Source organism: Nannospalax galili, unplaced genomic scaffold (assembly GCF_000622305.1).
Source record: "Nannospalax galili isolate Female #2095 unplaced genomic scaffold, S.galili_v1.0 scaffold7, whole genome shotgun sequence".
NCBI classification, from domain to species: domain Eukaryota; kingdom Metazoa; phylum Chordata; class Mammalia; order Rodentia; family Spalacidae; genus Nannospalax; species Nannospalax galili.
In genome coordinates this window covers 11112573-11124949 of record NW_008359081.1, presented here as the reverse complement: position 1 = coordinate 11124949, position 12377 = coordinate 11112573, and the positions used below count along the sequence as shown (strand labels likewise).

The following is a 12377-nucleotide window of genomic DNA, read 5'->3' as shown; positions in this document are numbered from 1 at the left end:
CACAGGAAAAGGTGGCAAGATGTGAAAACAGCCTTCAGCAAAACCTGTTCATTAGCCTCTGGGCTCCCAAAGCTATAAAAATAATTTCTTTATTAATCTACTTTGTCTATAATATTTTGTTATAGCAACCTGTGATGTGTAAGGCCCTTCTATCACTACTCCTGATGTATGACTTTTTTAAAGCACAGGTGCGTGCACACACACGCACACCTCACACTAACAACAAAGCTAGTGAGTGACGTAATTGTATTAACAAGCAGGCTTATCTAGTTGTATGTATTGGTCAGTTCTGACCAGAATAATGCTGTGCAATGCTGGTTTCCATGAACTTGACTGCTTTTAAAAACCATGAATTTTTATGGTCATATGGGTATGGCTGACCTTAAATGAGCTGAACTTGGAAACTCTCTATTAAGTCATGGGTCTAGTAGCCTTGGTTTCAAGCTGTAGGCAGAGTGTGTATTTATTTGACATGTTATGTACATAGGCCTACATTGTAGTACCAGTGGCTACCCCAGGCTTTTTACTCTCCTGAAGGAAAGGAACTTGAATAGAAGATAGCAAGTCCAAACATGTCAGCCCATTTGGTTTGTTAACAACTCTTTGATCAAAGGAAATTACATCTTCCATGAAGAGCTAAATATAAAATTCCATTATCTACAACAACAAAGGACCAATAAATAAATCTTTTCCAGTAGGAAAAGTAGAGGATTATTTTCCATAGAGTTAAGTTTCAATGGACTTTCTGGTTTTCCTTATGTTTATGAGAGAACTGTTTTTGAAACATTTAATTTTTTTCAACCTAATCACAATCGTAACTCAGGTAAAAGAATGTAAGTATGTCCCCATTTTACTGCTTTGTTTTACTGTTTTCCACAAAAAATTTAACCATGTGAGAAGGCTTTTCAGGTACTCTGTAATAAGAGAAATTACTGAGGCCTGCACTCAGGCATCAGTACTACACGAAAAGGGAGCTGAGGATGTAGGTCAGTAGTAGAGTACTCACCTAGGATGTACAAGGTTCTGGATCCAATCCTCAGAAGTATCAAAGGGAATAAAAAGATTATTGAGGAGAAATACGATCACATAGAGCTCACAGCTATAGCCAGAAACATAGGAGATAAGTCATACTCCTAATTTTATAAAGAAAGGAGTGAACACGAAGAGAATATGTTTAACATGATCTACAGGACACTGCTGGGAACTATGGAGTAATCTGGGTCTCAATAACAAGGAACAAAAATAAATTCAGCTCATTTAAGGCTGCATAGGGACATGAAGAAGGTCAGAAAACTGTCTAAGCAACTGAATAAGCAATGAAGGAGAATATATGCTGTGTTAGGAAACTGAAAATACAGAATCTAACTCCCTCATAATTGGATCACTGAAGAGAACAAAATGCAGCAGTTTCTCTGTCTTTGCAGGTGTTAGTCTACCATTCTTGTGAACTAATCACTTTCATTCCCTGCTTCTACTACAGTTTCTAGTCCCTTGTGATACAGAATGTTTGCTCTAATTTCTCAAGCGATAGTATCTGATGCAGGCACGAGGTACCGTTATGCATCATGTATGGGGCTCTCCAGTTACAAATTCTTCTTTCCTATAAGTTGCTTTTCAAAATGTGCTACTCATGCTTAAGTTAACCAGAAATATGGATTGTGCTAATCACTGAGTCCTGAGCTCAGAAACAATGACAAGAATACAAGAGAACACAAGAATAAGGTTTTACAAATACTATTTGGTATAATATTACCAAAGGAAGGAAGCATACGAATGGACTGCTGAGACATAGTATATACCCACAATATGTCATGATCTATTTTAATTAAATTTCTCTCTGGATATCTAGTACCAACACCTTAACAGCATGAAAAGGTAATTTTTTCCTAGATCATACACCAGACAAACTGAACCAGGACCTCTGCTATGGAATTCATACTGGTACTATATATGTATGCATGCTTTGTTTTTTTTTTTTAAGATATGGCCTCATGTAGCCAAATATGTCCTCAAACTTGCTATGTAGTTGAGGATGATCTTGAACTCCTGATTTTTTTGCCTGTTGCTTCCCAGCAGAGGAATTACAAGATGCCCAGTTTATTCAGTGCCAGGGATCAGAGAAGCTCCTGCATGTTAGGAAATTTTCTACCAACTGAACGGGTACATATTTAAAAGTTTCTCAGAGCTAGGCATGGTAGCTCACACCTCTAATCCTAGCCCTCAAGAAGCTGAAGCTAGAGGATCTCCAGTTTGAGATCAGTTTGGCCTGCATAAAGAGAACTTGACTCAAAGAAGCAAAAATTAAATAATAAATAAATAAATAATTTCAAAACCCCTTAGATGATATTGAGGTGAAGTCATACCTGAAAACTGACCTAACAGAGGAATGTGAAGTAATGTTGCCAGTACCAAAGGATTCTGAGTGCTCGGAGACTTTGATGAGTTCTAGAAAGTGACATAAAGCTGTAACACAGGATAAGAATTACAGTGGTTCAATGATGGACAGAGAGGAGGTAGTATCCAAACTGTAAGTAAAGTTTACAGATATGTCTGTGTTATCTGGCCAACAGATGAAGCCTGTCTCTACTGTTTAGGAAATAAAATTGAACTCCATTTCTCAGCCTCTCTATTCAATCCCCGATAAATCAGGGTTCTGTGACTTTCATTTCTATGCCACTCATCTACACTAATCTTGGATGTTAGTCAGGCAGCATTACCAATGTTATGACCTGATTCCAGGAAGACTAGATTCCTGATCTGAGGAAAGGAGATTCAATTACTAGTCCCAGGAAGGAAGACTGACAGAACCTCAATTCAAACTACAGTTGATCAAATCAGCCTTGCAGTTTCCCATTACTCAAAAATCTTTGTTAACAGTTAAAATACTAAAAGTTGTATCATTTGCAATCCATAGTTTACAAGATCCTCACATATTTTCTTGTCCCATCTTCCTTAATCGTTCAAACTGCAACTCATTTTATATTTTCTTTTTTCAGACAGAATTTCATATATCCTAAGCTGGCCTCAAAATTACTGTGTAGCTGAAGATGACTTTGAACTTAGGATCGCCCGCCTCTGCCTCCCAAGTGCTGAGATTATAGGCAAGCACCACCACACTCTATTTTATACAGTGCTGGGACTGAACGCAGGCATCCATGTCTGATAGGCAGGCATCGTATTGATGGAGAAACATCCCAAGTCTTTCAGTGCTATGAAAAACCGGAGGTATAGTGAGACCATGGAGACTATGACAGTAAATGCTGAAGTCAGACAGAAAGAAGACTGATGATCCTCACTCCTATCCTATATGACTTTATCAGGTCATCCTCACCTATTGTAATTTTTCACATTAGAACCCCTGATTCTCATGAATACCAGTAAAGGTTAAAACAAGGGAAAGGAAATTAAAGCACACTTAGATTAATTTTCAATTACTTTGAGTGACTGGTGCTATAGTTAGAGGTGTAGATTGAAATTCTAATGAATCTAATAGCTGCTTTCTCTCTCTCTCTCTCTCTCTCTCTCTCTCTCTCTCTCTCTCTCTAGAGTCTATATACTTAAGGGCATTGATGGGAGAAAATAATCTCTTTTCGGATATTGCTAGCTATCAACATGGAAACACGGAACATGGGTATATTTGTCTTAGAATGAAATGTTGGTCTCAAAATTCCAGTTGTAGAAGAAACAGACATGGTCCCTTGCCTTGCTTTGGAGCTGTATGTAGTCAGTATTAGCATGGGCAATAAAAAACCTACTATCTAGAAATAATTGAAAATTCATTGTAGTCAATTTAAATAGTGAACAAAAATATACGATATTTAGTTTAATATAATCTATTTAAAGCCCTGTAAAATATGTCAATATACATTTAATGTAGAAAAACTGAGGCGTTTTTTACAATGTATATTTTTATTGATTTTTTATGCATTTAATATAATATATCTCAGGTCAAAATATAACTAAGATATGCTGTTTGTTTTGAGATAACATCTCCCTGTAGCCCCAGCTGACTTGGAACTTGCTATGTAGACCAGGTTGACCTCAATCCCACAGAGATCTGCCTTCCTCTACTTCCTGAGTTCTGGGATTAAAAGTGTGAGCTACCATGTCCAAACAGACATTTTATGCTCTTCAGAGTGCACTAAGTCTTTAAATGCTGGTGTGTTATACTCACAGAATTCCATTGTCACATTTTTAAAAATGTGTGTGTGTGTGTGTGTGTGTGTGTGTGTGTGTGTGTCTGCGTGTGTTGTACCTGAGTATATGAGAGTTCAGGTGCCTCCTTGTGAAGGTCACAGAAAACATTAGGTATTGGTCCTTACCTCCTACCTTGTTTTGAAACACAGTCCCATTTGAAACATGGTCCCATTGTTTGCTGATGCAAACACCATGCCAGGTGAGCAGTGAGTTTCAAAGAGTCTCTTATTTCTGTCTCCCATCTCAATGTAGGAGCCCTGACGATACAGACGTACTATATTGTGCCCAGTGTCACATGTTTTGGGGGCATCCAAACTCAGGTTCTCATACTTGTGCAGTAAATGATGTATCTCTGAGCCATCTCACTATCCTCTCTCAGTTGTCACATTTTCATTAGTGAAAGTCAATTGCTGTCCTGACAAAGCGATTAATTTTTACATATCTGGATAATATCCTACATGTCTCCACTTTTAAGTCTGTAACTTCAGTTCCAGGGGATCCTCAACCCTCTTCTGACCTCCGCAGGCATGGCATGACACTGGTGCACTTATACATGTGCAGTCAGTGCAGTCATATACATGAAATATACCTATGGAGGTCAAAGGAGGGTATCGGTTCCCCTGGAACGGGAGTTATGAAAGGTTGTTAGCCGCCATGGAACCACTAACGCACCTTTCCAGCCCCACAAATGGACATTTGACTTCTTAGTCGTGTGAGTCCCATATGACTAATAGTTTTCTTACTGGACAATATATTCCAGGTTATAACAATAGACTCTTTTTTTGAATTTTGCAAACATGATGAGGCTATTTAGCCTTGTTATTAGCAAGAAAGGGCTGGTTCTTTTTTTGTTTTGTGTTCCTCTTGGAAATGTTTTTCCTTGGGGTGAATGAAGAAAGGCTTGGATCAGGTATCTTGTTTATGAGGAACGAAGCAGGGGTCTTTTACCACACAACGGCCTCCCTGGATTCAGAGCTGCAGCTGATGCCGGTAATCTTGCATTTCCTGCTTTAGGAAAAGTTTCAGGTCTTTCAGAAACTCATAGTTTGAGGATAAGTCACCGATAACCTATAATGAGTTCACTACTTTGTTCCGTCAGTATCTATGGTCCTTCCCAGGACCTTGAACGCAGTTCACAGGACTCTTTCCAGCCACATCCTCCTAGCGCATCACTACTGAGAAACTCCCTGTGACTTCTGATGTCTGCTTCACGTACGTTTGCTCCTTCTCTCAGGGTCACAAGCTTTTGTCCCGAGATGCCTTAGTTCTAATTCTTGTCTGTGATTTGTTGCCAGTTTGCGCTGCATTTTAGTGCACAGGGATTCTTAGAAATCCCCAGATAAGCCCCTGCATGCAGTGGCAATGAATCTCAGTAATTGCATTTTCCTGTATCTGAACTTAATTTATATATTAAGCCTCCTTTCTGCCAGATCCCACACATTTCATCTCAGCCAATTTAGAACTAATATGCCCTACTTTTCTCTGGGGTTTCGTCTTCAATTTTTTGAAGGGGCTGATATAATGCCAATATTTGAAGATGGGTGTGGGTTACCTGATTCTCTGCATAATTCATCCCATTGGGACTTTGTGCTGTTGGTACTAAGCCTAGACTACTCATACCTCTGTCTGGAGCCAAAAAAAAAAGGGGGGGGGAGAAAACAGTGTCTGTTTCTTAGTTATTCTAGGTCTCTGAAAACTCACTGAATACTGTTCCCTATAGACTATCAAGTGGAATGTCATATTATTGTAACTTCTGTCCCCAGGCACTGAGGAGGCATCTTATACTGAGCTGCTTAGATAGATCTCACATGTGTCTACCCTGGGTGTGTTCTCACATATGTCACTAGCAGTTGAAGTCCTGTTGTATTCCTGTTCGTTGCTAGGAAGCAGCATCTATGTGCTTCTGGAATTCCATTTCCCCCAACTTATGTCTTGATCTTGCCGGTGATGCTGTGGAGCTATTAGCAGAAATGCTGTTTCTTTCACCATCCCCTTTCTCAGGAGTGTACAGTTGTCTGGCTCTTATTTCTTCTTCACCAGACTTTCTCCACTGATCTACAAAGATACATCATGTCGAGAGCAAAATATAAAGGATTAATTATTAAAATAATTATTACAATAATTGGAATACCGTATATTCCTCAGTATAAAGCTTGTTTCTCCAATAATGTCTTGATTTTTTTTAATAATATCCTCATCTGTGAAACTAATTTGAGTTGGCAATTTCTCAACTTTGACTGAATGAGATAAAATAAGCTACATATGTTACATGCATGGGAGGACTTTTAAACTGTAGAAGTTTAATGAACAACAACCAGGAATTTTATACCACACGTATTAAAATATTTTGCCTATTTTTGAAAAACTTCACTTATTTTTTCATTCATTTATTCACTAGTGCCTTTTTATTGACAAAATTACAATTATATTTAAGGTGTGCAGGACGGCATCTGGAAACTGCTTTATTTTCATTCCTGCTAACTACACTTTGGGCATTATACACAAAACAGTCTTCTTTACTGAATACCTCAATAGATCTAATTAACATATTCATTACTTCATGGAGTATTTTGATGCTAATAACAAAACATGATAGTGATTTTGCAGTAGAAAACACATATTTACTAACTAGCCATTTTCTCATGCCATAGAGCTCTTGAACTTTTTGCCTGTAACTTAAATTTTGTAGCCTTTGACATTTGCATAAAACAGCACATGCTGGATGTTCCAGCTTACACTCCTCCCTTCTCTGCTTGTAAGGGCTGAGACTTTTACCATTCACATATAGACAAAGTCATGAAGTACTTGTCTATCTGTGTCTGAGGTATGTACTCTTCAACAATCATTCATATGATTTCAAATAACTATTTTTTTGGTTTTGATTTCAGGGTTAATAATATTCGACTGTGTATATAAAATTGTTTACTTCATTCTTGATCTTTAGCATGTTTTAATACCTAGGGGATCATAAATAATGCTTCCATGAAGGTGGGGGTGCAGATGTCTCATGGACATACTGATTTCATTTTTCACATCCTATATCCAGGGCTATCATACCTGGATTGTAGTGGTTCTGTTTTGTGGTTGTTGATTGTTTGCTTGTCTGTTTCTTTGTTTGATGAACATCTGTACTGATACTCACAATCGCTATGCCAATTGATAGTCCCACATTTTGATAAATACTTTTGTCTTTCATTTTTTTGACAGTCACTGGTGTGGTTTTTATGTCAGTTTTACTGATAATTCTTAATGGTACATATTTTAGTGCTTTTTGACTTTTTGAGATTACATATGGTTTTTTTCATACATCCTGCTCAGTTTTTTCTTCTTTTGAGAAATGTCAATTTGATTCCTTTGCCCGTTTTTAAAATTAGGTTTTGTTTGTTTGTTTAGCAATCAAGTAGTTTGAATTCCTAATTTATTCTAATTACTAATTTTATACATGTTTTCTCTTACCCCACATGATGTCTCTTATTCTGTTGACTGTGTCTTTGTTCTTGATTTCAGAAACTTATCACTGTAATTTGATTTGATTATTTTTACTTTTGTTGGCTATGCTTTGAAGTCATTTAAAAAAGGTCCTTCCAGAGACCAATCTCCTGGAGCATATTTGTATTTTCTTTTTAAAGATGTTTTACATTTTTAGGTTATCCATTCAGCACTTCATTGGTTTTAGTAGAATTTTACATAAGGTTTGAAATATGATTCTAATCACAACACACATATATGTGTATTATATATAATATATATAATACACATTATTAATTGCATAGAAATAGAAAAAGATGAAAAAACTACTGTATTTCTACTTTCCAAGAAAATTTATGCCAGGAGTGCTGGCACACGCCTTTAGTCCGAGTACTAGGGAGGCACAGGCAGGTGGATCTCTGTGAGTTCAAGGCTAGCCTGATCAACATAGTGAATTCCAGGCCACTTAGGGTTACAGGAAGACCCTGTCTCAAAAACACACACACACTTAATGGTTATATAAGAACTTTTCATAGGTGTGTATTAGAATTTACTGAAATGTTTTAAGGTTAGACATTTAGACTATTTTTATTTCTTTGTTATTATAAATAACCCAAGTGAACACATTTGGCCATGGCTTTGGCACCACTCAGAGATTGACACTATTAGGTCAAAAGATAGTAACAGTTTTGGAAAGTGCATAAATGTTCAAACATTTTGGTAAACATATCATAAAAATACTTTACCAATTTGCTTTATAAGAAATGAGACCATCCAATGTGGCTAATGAAACCACATGTAAATATTCTTATTTTATGATATACCCTATGAAACAAAATTTCTGCTTAAAATTTGAGAATAAAAATTTTAGTATGTTTAAAAAGTAATACAATCTCCACAAACTAACACATATAAAACGTATCTGTTGTATCAGTAAAGCTGCTACTTAGGATTGAATACATTTTTTATATATGTTACATATAAAAATGTTTTATATGCAAATACAATGCAACATATACATAGTAGATATAGCTGCATATTGGTATGCAGCCTATTTGTAATATTATTATTTATTACATATTTGGTCTGCTCTGAATTCTATTTTTTCATTACAAACCAGCTCACACACAAATGATGTGATCTTTATTGTCAATAATAAGTTTCTGAAGTCAATAACTGTGTGTGAGAGAGAGTCTATGTCTTTATGTGTGTTTGCGTGTACTACTTAAAATGAATCTACTTTCCTCAGAGAAAACAAAAATGATTAATAACATTAAGTTTACTAGGAAATATTAGAATTCTTTTATTCTCAACCTGCAACTTTTGTTTTTATCATTTTATGAGAAGCATTAGAAAAACTGTTTCAGGGGCTGGATTTTTTTGACTTCCCTGGCAGGGAAATTTCAACACATTGTAATTTCATTTCGTTTAACAATTTTTTTACAGTTTTAATTAATAACTATGATTTTCATATAAATTATAAAAGCCATCTGGCAGCTTTGCTTATTATGATTTGTATAAGTTTTAGTAAAACCACGGTGAGTTTATCTCCTGAATCATCTTAAAATTTACTCATATATTTTCTTCATAGCTCTATACAATTGGAAGACATAATATTAAAATAATAGTGATTGACTGTTGGTTTTTCTAGTTTCTTTTGAAAGCCTTAGGCTCTGCAGTTACCAGTGATGTACTTCTGAGATGCAAAGTCATAAATTTACCTTCCTTCCTCTTTAGTAGTTTTATATTTTGCATCCAGACATAGGAAGCAGCCTGAAACCTCTAATCGAAATCAAAGGTTACACCACAGGGGTCCAATATCTCTAATTTGTCTTGCAATGATGCAGTACCTTCCCTTTGACTGCTATTATTAAATTCACTCTAGTTTGCTCAGTTAATGAGAATAACACATCTTAAGCCATAGAATGTATTCTCTTTTTATGGGTGCATGCCTCCCAGCAGATTAGCATTATTATCAAGAAATAATATTTAGTAAATGGATGACTGTGAGTGGCACGAGGGTGAGCTTACTTATCAAGTCACAAGAGGAAATTGCTGCCTTGACTTTTAGTATAGAACTTCTCCAAATTTCTCAATTGTTCAGTTATTAATATAGATACACTTAAATATGCCCTAAAAGGAAGACTGAAAGTTAGGGACACCTACAAGAATCTGTGCTTGCCATTCGGCTGGAGGAAAAATATTAACCAAACTTTCTCTCTGTCTCTCTGTCTCTCTGTCTCTCTGTCTCTCTGTCTGTCTCTCTCCCTGTCTCTCTCTCTCTCTCTCTCTCTCTCTCTCTCTCTCTCTCTCTCTCTCTCTCTCTCTCTCTCTCTCTCTCTCTCTCTCTCTCTCTCTCTCTCTCTCTCTCTCTCTCTCTCTCTCTCTCTCTCTCTCTCTCTCTCTCTCTCTCTCTCTCTCTCTCCTTTGGATATAGTGAACATTTTCATATTTTCCTGTATTTGTGACCCTGGGGTAATGAATCAGTAAAAGGGATTATCTCTTTTTAATAGTAGAAACCTAATATATTCAGTGGTAATAACCTAAGGTAACAAATGTATGAGGTATGGTTTCCAGTATGTGTTGGTAAAGTTTAGAATTGTGTAGAATTGAGCTGATTGATAAAGCTGGGGTTTCATATAGACATGGTTCAAATTCTGGTAACATTTTTGGTATGTTTTAGGACTTTGTGCAGATTACTTAATTTTCCTTCTGATTCCACAGCTATAACGAGAGTGTTGGTAGACATCATTTCCTTTCTAGAAAAATCTGGATTACATTTAAATGACATGAATTATGGGGTGGAGTAAATGTTTGGTAAAAGGGAGATGTTAATATTCATATTCTTTTATGTTGTTTAACTTACTATTTAATTAAGTTTATTTTTCCCTGCTACTTGACAATGAATGGACATTCATCCTTGGTTTTGTGTCTATCTGATTACAAATTTTCATGTAGAAATTTTCCAGACTTACCATTGAACTTAAGCTCCCTGGATAGTGTGTTTCTAAGATTGAAGCACTAAGCAGAGCCTGTTCAGCTGAATCACTTTCCTCTGTTTCTTGCTGTCTTCTGTACCCAAGAACCTCACCTCATTTCTGAGCCCAATCTTTTTCACTATGCTTATATCACCTAGAATATAATATTTTATTTTATTAACTTCCTGGTTACTATACACAAGATTGATATTATGTGCATACAAGGTGTAAAAAGATGGTCAGAGCACAGAAGGCACAAAAACTGGTTGGAGGAGGTCCCAAATAAATAGAACAATCAGGCCAGTGCCAGCTGTTGAGTCTGGAGTGAAATATTACCTCTAGTAGATAAAAGAATACAAAATCATGACTAAAAGTAAGAAATAATTGTTCAGCATTAAATATTGTCATTCAAAGACTCAAGTGGCAGATGACAGGCGACTAGTTATAGGTCAAGGGCATTGAATTTATTCTAGATTTTGAAAGACTTTGATAAGACTTTGGAAAAAAAAGCACAACTGTTACTACAACGTGATCAAACTGAGTGTATTAGTTTCATTTTGTTGCCATGATAAAATACCCTGACAAAAGCAGCACAGGGGAGCAAGGGTTCATTTTGGTTTACAGTTGCAGAGGGCATTCATTCTACTGTGATGGGGAAGGCACGGTAATAGAAATAGGAGGCCAGCTCAACACACTGCATTGGCAGTCTGGAAACAGGAAGAACATGAAGTGGGATCAGGCCATAAAACCTGAAACCCTGAACCCAGTGACATACTTCCTCCAGCAAAGCTCCATCTCCGAAAGTTTCCACAACTTTCCCACACACTGTTACCAGCTGGGGACCAACACATAAGCCTGTGGGACATTTCATATGCAAACTGTAACATTCATTAAGCTACAACATTCACTAACTATTTTGATCATCTTCACAGAAGTGGCCAAATAGGGAAGAATCACTGAATGCTAGAATCAGAGCCATGAATAAATAGACAAATTTTGTCTTCTTTGTGTCACTTCATTCTAAAGGCTTTAGTCACGTCTCCTGTTCTTGAAGGAGCGTACATCTAGCACAAAGAGTAAGGTTTGATCACAAACATGAGCGCAAGGGTCCAGGTTAAAGAATGGAATACTGGATCAGAAAATTACTCGACTTGACGTCAATTTCTATATCTAAATGTTCACAAAATGTAGGTTCTCTCAGTCTGAGGCCAAGGCTGGTCCTTGAGTAGGGAATGGAGCTGTGGTGGAAATGGCATATTTCAGTACCTTTGAACACAGTTTTAAAGGAAAAAAGAAGTGTGTACAGGACACCCAAATTGCATAGGAAATAGAAACTCTTGAGACGAACAGATCCTAAAGGGATTTGATGAGCTGTTGAAGACACTGGCAGGAAGAAGGTCCGAGACCAGGGAAAAATCATCACAGCTACCAAAAGCTATGGTATATAACATAAAGGGGAATGCTCACTGAACTTAACGCTAAGTTTGTTTTTATTGCAAAAAATCTAGAGAAGCTACAGAAATTTATGAATAAAAGTGTAGAACAATGTAGCCTAGAGAAAGGTTTGAGATTCAGAGGGAAGTCTATATGGAGGTAATATTGCTTCTAGACCAGAGTTCATAGATGAGAATGTTTATACATAAACAGTACAATGGCCTTGGTAGTAGGCTTGGTGGGGATGGAATGTAAATAAGCTTTGACATATATTCAAGAATATGAAGCCATCTTTTGTTG

At 36.7% G+C, this 12377-nt stretch overlaps 1 protein-coding gene across 1 annotated transcript in view; it reads left to right on the top strand.

The window, feature by feature from the left end:
• Dmd (dystrophin) overlaps window positions 1-12377 on the top strand; it is a 2373110-nt gene that overhangs the window by 472371 nt on the left and 1888362 nt on the right. The window lies entirely within an intron of this gene.